This window comes from Seriola lalandi, unplaced genomic scaffold, assembly GCF_002814215.2.
Source record: "Seriola lalandi dorsalis isolate HSWRI2012SDOR001 ecotype SW California unplaced genomic scaffold, Sedor1 jcf7180002054275, whole genome shotgun sequence".
NCBI classification, from domain to species: domain Eukaryota; kingdom Metazoa; phylum Chordata; class Actinopteri; order Carangiformes; family Carangidae; genus Seriola; species Seriola lalandi.
In genome coordinates, this window is record NW_019524828.1 from 50418 (window position 1) to 57995 (window position 7578).

Sequence of the window (7578 nt, forward strand, 5' to 3'; positions counted from 1 at the left end):
CCCCAACCGGAAAAGATTTGTATGTTCTACCAAGGATAAATTCTTATTAATCCATCTAAGTTTTTCTTAAAGAAATAAGGTGTGAAAATACATTTATACATTTATCTGAAGATTATAATAATATATAAACATCTGTTCAGGTCTCAGTGAAAACATCAGTCCTCAACCAGGTGAAAATGTTTCGGAAGAATGATCTTCATCCACTGGTACGGACAGTTTTTAGTCTTCATCTGTTTTTCTTCTCCTCCATACACACACACACACACACACACACACACACACACACATACTGTAACATAAGAGAGCACTTTTAATAAATGAGATGTGGCTTAAACTGCTTCACATTTAATAAAATTAAAAAATAGTACAATAGAATAGTGGCGGCTTGAAGGACAGAAGATGATAAAATATGTAAATGAAAATAAGAATAGAAACGAGCTAGAATATCAACTATGACAGAATGAATTAAAAGCTGAATTAAATAAATAGGTTTTCAGCTGTTTAAAAGTCTTCACAGAGTTGAATCTCTTCAGTAGTTTTGGATCATAGTTAAAAAAAGCTGTAGTGTCTATTTTCTTGTGCATAAAATTGTTTGAATTTAAAATCCTGGCAGCCTGAAGATCAAAGAGCTTGTGAAGGATTATAGAACGTCAGAGAATCTGCAGTGTGAGCCAGTGCCAAACCATGAAGAGCTTTAAAAAGAAATAAAAAAAGGAACTTAAAATCTGTTCTAAAAGATAGTGGGAGCCAGTGGAGTGAAGCTGAAACAGGGGAGATACGATCTGTCTTCTGTGTTTTCGTCAAAAGTCTAGCAGCACAGTTCTGATTTAACTGGAGTCTTTGAATTGCCTGCTTTAGAAGAGCAATAATCTAATCTATTTGAAATAAAAGCATGAATATGTTTTTCGGCATCTTCATGACGTAATGACTGAAAAACATTTATTTCATTCTTTTGCTCTTTCAAGTTGTCTGAAACGGGGCTTTTAAGTTTGAAATATTTTACATTTTATTTTATTAGCATGTGTTTGAGACTGACATTAATAATGAAAAGTTGTGATATGACAAGAGTTTCACAATAAAAGAGACGAGAGAATGATAATTTGTAGATGATGTTTCTCTCTACCACTGTGATCCTCTCTGTTCTTCTTTCAGCCTCTTGACTTGGCTGCAGCTCAAACCTTCAGCCAACGAACTGATTTCATCTTTTCATCAGTTGAACGAGCTCAGACTAATGTACCTGAACAAACCCTGCACGAAGACTATGAGCATGTTACATAATATTAAACCTCAGGGTTTGTGATAATTAAGGCTGTGATGTGTCATTGGGTGAGGAATAGAGTTGGACCAATGAATGAGTCTAGTCAGTGGAAAGTTCTCTTAGTTACAAAAATGTTAATGGGTGTGTGGGGGTGTGTGTGTGTGTGTGTGTGCGTGTGTGTGGTTTGGGTTGTATGTTTTCAGTAAACCTAACACTGATGATCCTGGATTCAAAGCCTCAGAAGACCACAGACATTCTGTTTAACAGTGAGCTTCAATACCCACTGACAAAGAAGGTCATTAACCCTACATCTAACCCCACCCCCCACCCCTGACCCTGACCCCACCCCCTGATCCTACCCCTGACCTCTGACCCTCACCGCAGCAGAATAAGAAGCAGATCTGCTATAATTGTTACAGTAAAAAGGAGACACTGTCAGCATTTGAAGTTGCCTGTTGTTGTATGTCAGATCACTTCTAACGGTGAACTGATGTCTCAAGATGAACAAACTATAATCAATAATCAATAAACAACACAGAAGATTGAAGCAGGAAGAAGCTGACACTGTTTCTGCCGCTGTAATTTGAGAGCTGACCAGAAGTGACTTTAAACATGTTTATTACATAAAGTACACAACGGTTACCGTGGGAACACACCCTGGTTTAAATTTATCTGGCTACCCATCTAATCTGCTACAGGCTTCATCAGGTCTGTGTGGTTGCCATAGTTTCAGCCCGCTAGGCCCCTGACTTCACTCTGCCATCTTGGATCTGTTTGTTTTGGCTTCTAGCTCAGACGCAGCAAGGCGCTGACGGGAATCACCAAAATGTTATCAAGGTTCAAGGAGATGAAGGTGCACACACACACACACACACACACACACACACTGATTCACAGGCCCTGATGGGTGGTGCAAAGGTGACCACAGGAGACAGTGAGTCAGTGTCCTCTGCAGGTAGGAGCGAGGGGTGGGGTGGAGGTTAGTCAGAAACTGAGGTTCAAATGTTGTATACAGTTTGAAGCAGAAAGAGTTTCATCATCACTAAAGGCCAGTTCATGCGTCCACTTGAAGTAAGTTTCATCAGACACCAGGGTCTGCAGGGTCCCCTCAGTGAACATCCACAAGCATCCTAAACTTCACAGCTGTCAGCACATGATCACACTGACACTAAGCCGTTTTCATCCTCCTACTTCCTGTTTCCCTTTGCTTTTTATCGTTGTTCAGACAAATACAACAAACAATCATCCCAGTGCACACGTGTGGAGAGTGTCTGTGCGTGCAGAGCACAGCCGTGGTGTTCATAGATCTGTCAGCATCTGTCTGCATCTGTCTGCATCTGTCCACGTCCACCTCAGTGCTGAAGAATAGTGAAACCACAGGTCAAACACCAAGAGTCTGCAGCTACGCTAGCAGCTCTGCGAGGCTGTGCAGAGACACAGTGGTGCTTTGAGATGAATGCTAATGTGAGCATGCTAACAATGTTAACATCACTGATGGACTTCATGCTAAAATCCCATTTTGCACAATAACCCGGTTTTGTACTTTGTATGACCTAGGACATGAATCTGTTCCCCACATGTATGCTCCTTATTTGAGATTGTCTAGTACAAACTAAACAGTAGTTTGTCCTTGAACACACTGCTGCTTCTCCGTGGCAGTTGGAGTTGTTCACACACACATCCTGACCCTGCCTCCTTCTTTCCTTTCTCATGAAAGTTCATGTACATTCTTTCTTCGGTATCAGTCTGCACTGACACTCTGTTGTGACTGTAGGCTGATTCTCAGCAAAGGTCTTATTGAAATATACAAATACAACTTGGTCATTTTGTCAACTTTTCATTTTCAGATTTCCATCACAGCAGCAAACAAAAGTGCAGTTCAGGCTGATGGGAATGACCTGAGTCCTGCAGGTTGGAGAGGACAGATGATTCTGTTGCATGAAGTCAGAGGATCAGAGTTAGCACAGGTCATCCTGAGGTCAACACTGTTAGAAAATGAGAGTCATTTTCCAGTATTCCCATTATAAATATTGTCCAGACTGAAACATTTCACTGCAGAACGTGGAGTCAGACCACCAGCAGCTCTATAGAGTTAATATAACTGTGAAGTGTTTCTGTTTTCAGGGACAGATTATAGTGAGGACAGAAAAGACAAAGACATGCACCTAACATTACCAATCATTGGGTAAGGAAATTAAACCAACTTATGATTTTGTTTACCTGAGTGACAACAGCTGAGCTCAGGGACCAAGTCAGAACAAGTTCAATCAGGAACACTATCTCTATTATCCCTCTCTCACCCCACTCCTTGAAATCAGCGGATCTCAGGCGCTCGGTAACCAATCACATCGCGCCGCAATCTCATGCTGCCAATCAAGTAGTCCCTGTCATACGTGAAGAATGGTTGTCGTAGCGATCGGGTGACCAGACAGGAAAGAGCTAATATGGCTACTTTTTAAAGGCAGTGAGCTTTGTTGTTCAGGTTGGAGATGTTTACCTGTATCTGAACTGAGCTTGAAGGTTCATTCTTTCTGTTAGAAGTTACAGCTTGGTGAGAAAGTTCTCAACACAAAGACCGACTTACTTAGTAAGTTAGTTGAACCTGGACCTTGTTACCTCAGAATACTTGATCATCCAAACAAACACTAACAAGACCGGGAGCTAAACTTTCACCTCAGGAATTAAAACTTTGACGTTTGTGTTTTGCATCATATGGAGAACCCGTAGACAGAACTATATAAAGGTTCTCGTAAATGTTTGTGTCGTCTAAAGAGATAAGAGAAGGAATGATATGCCTCCACATTTCTCTCCGTGTTGCTGTTTTATGACCTGGAAATCCAAGGAATCACTGGGTGGATCCAGTCTAAATCCAGTCTAGATCCAGTCTAGATCCAGCCCAGATGCTTAGAGTCTAGCGTGTGTTATCAGTGAAAATCAGTCCAGGTCTTATCTGGATGATTGTTTCACTGTGATGTGTTCCAGACTCTGTGTTGTGTCTGATTTCATGGAGGGTCAGCAGGACCTGCTCAGGTTATGTAACTGTGTAAGTCAAGGTGTTTGATTAATACAAGTGTATTCATGAACGCAGCATACCAAGTCTTCTGTCTGCACATTCAGTCTGGTTCACCATAACCCCACCCACTTACTCACCCTAACTGCATGCAGGTAAACACAGGCCAAACACTTTCCTCCCTTTGCACTCACTCACGTCTTCAGGCCGGATTCAGAGGAACAGACACATTATGTAACACGCTGTTACAGTATAGGATCAAACACTCAGTGGCCAGTATTTTAGTTACAATCTACAGTGATCCAGTACAACCGCTCTGCTATTACAGTCGGTCTTCACTGGACTGTATGATATTCAGAGAGGTTTCTAACATGCTGCACGTCTCATGTACACAAATATAAATGATCAGTGTAATATCGTCCACCTTTATATGATCATACACCTGTACATAACATGTGAAGGCATGACCGTTCTCTTTACATCCACACAGCTTGTGTTTGTCATACACGTGTTATTTGGTTGGTCTTCCTACTTTGAAATGATCAAACACCTTCTCTCAGTGGGGTTTAAATCAACCAGGTGAAAGGCTCAATCACACTCACCGCCCGAAACGCAGAACGACCAGCTGAAACTAGCAGAAATAATGCACAGTTAATTTATTTGAGACCGTCGATCACAGAATCTTATTACAGAGAGGACAATGTGTCATTGGCATTAAAGGAAGTTTGTTCATGTTAATAATGACTCTTCCAAACACACAAAGGTTCGTCATGGAGTCCTGCAGGGTTTGCTAGGAATTATACTTTTGGCCATAAATGCTTCCTTAAGGCAATATTATCAGGAAGCACCAGATAAATGTCTGATGTTAGCAGAGGACACACACAGCTGTATTTATCTATTCAACTTCAGGCATGTCTTAAATACACAAAGACCTGGGTGACCTGTAATTTGTTACTTTTACTAAATTCAGACCAAACTGAAGTTCTTGTATTTGACCCTGAACATCTCAGAAATATCTGATAATATATATATATGTTACTCTGGATGGCATTACTTTGACCTCCAGTGCTACAGTCACAAACCTTGAAGACAAGTCTTGCAGACATCCTTCTTCCACCTGCGCATTATTCTGAAAATCAGAAACAAAAGGAAGCTGAAAAACTAGTCCATGCACTTGTTACCTCCAGACTGGACTACTGTAATTCTTTATTGTCAGGATAACTCAGTGAAAAGCCTCCAGCTGGTTCAAAATGCTGCAGCAGAGAACTGACAGGAACTTGGAAAAGAGATCACATATCTCCTGTGTTAGCTTCACTGGCTCCCTATAAAATCCTCCTGCTCACCTGCAAAGACATTAATGGTCAGACACCAACGTATCTTAAAGAGCTCATAATTCCCTGTTATCAGCCCACTGTCTAAATGCAGGCCTACTGTTGCGGAACTGTTGGTTTCTCTCTATAATCTTGTCTTGACCTGTCTCTGATAAGAGCCTTATAATGTATATCTAAACATTTGGATTTGAACATTAGTTTTGGTTTTGATTTCATTACACTAAACAAACGGAAGATTCTCTCTAGCTTCAGTTTCCATTATTATGGATAACTGATAAACTTGACTTTCACTTTTTTTTCATATTAAAAGCATAAATCTGTAGGAAAGTGTTGCAACACACTGGACTGTTGATGTTCACCCAGCAGAATGAATAATGCTTGGTCAGTCCTGGTCATGGAAACCATCAGTGTCTTATCAGGAGTGAGTGTGTCGCTTCGTCACATTGTTTCACTGTGAGATAATCAGGCTTCCCTTTCGTGGCTGTGGTCATCAGCAACAGACTCCCCACTTTTACTTCCCTTTCTCCTTTATATAGCAACTCTTTTCATGATGACTACGTTCCTCTGGAAACGGAAGAGTTGCTGTTTGTAGATTCAATCCTTATCTCTATGAAGCACAAGATTTACAAACACATCACTAGACACGGTATCAGAGGTGAGAAATAACCAGTGCATCCGCAGAATCAATATAGCTTTTGAGATTTTTCAGTTGGGACCAAAGTGGTGGTCTGATGAACTGACTCTCATTTCACAATTGTATTCTAAGGCCATGATCTTGGAATAGTCTAAACATGGTTTGTTTTGTATCATGACTGAATCTAAAACCCCTGCACTTCCAGAAGCTTGGTGACTACTCGCCTCTCTCTAGCCAGCCACAAAAAAGCAACAACACCAGACCAGATGAGAAGAGATCTGTGCTGCTGGATCTCGCGAGAGTTTGTTACTGAGACAGTGACGGGTCTCGAATGAAGTTAATTTGATCTGAACCGTCTGAAAAATGTAATTTTAAAGTCAGAATGTTCTGAAGATCTGTGGCTTGTGAAAAATGGGTCCAATATTTATTTCGATGACTATGAGGTGAGAGAATAATAATAGGAACACGTTCACTTCTCTCATTGGAGTGAACAGACTCAGACCTGCTGCTGGTCTCTTAACGGGGCGGGGAGGTGGAGAAACCCATGTGACACAGTTACAGGAAATGGTTGCAAGTGCGCCGTCTCCTTTCTCAACTGGCTCTGCAATAACAGTTTTTCAAGAGGAGCCTTGTTTTTTTGTGAGGGATTCTCCAGCAGAGCAGGATCATAGAGAACTTATTGTGAAAAGGGAAAGTTTACAGTTTTACACGAATGTTCTTGACCTGAAAGAGCGAACCCACTCATAACACTGATTGCACTGAAATGCCAGGCACCGACCGACGATGACATTATGTTTCCCTGACTTCAACTAAGTCATTCTTAATTGCCTAACAATAGACGTGGAAATTCAGCCTTCTTCTCTGTCCTGTCATTGTTAGAACATCACCGCGTTTTAATGTAAAGTTCTGTCTATTTTCTGTTTTCAGACACAAAACCGAACAGAAGTCGTCTGAACACCGGTGGAAAAATGATACAGTACAATGAAGACAATGAGCGATGGTATAAAAATGAACCTGTCAGAACATGGAGGTTATGATGCTTGACTGACACTACCTCGGAGCACATACCACCTCAGTACAATTCCACTGAGTCACGCTTGTTTTTCGGCATCTTAAGAATATCCAAGATAAAGAAGATAACCTTTCTTCTTGGTCTCTGTTGGGGGGGGGGTCAGGAAGTGTGACTATCTCTACCCATTGATTCACTTCCTGTTTTTAATCCCATGAGGCATCTGCTGTTGTCTGATGGGACGTGGCAATACCTGACGAAGCCAGGGCCTGTTCCTGTTTGTTTCACACCCATGATGCAGGTAAGAGTCAACATCTTCAGCGTCCTGTCGGAGAA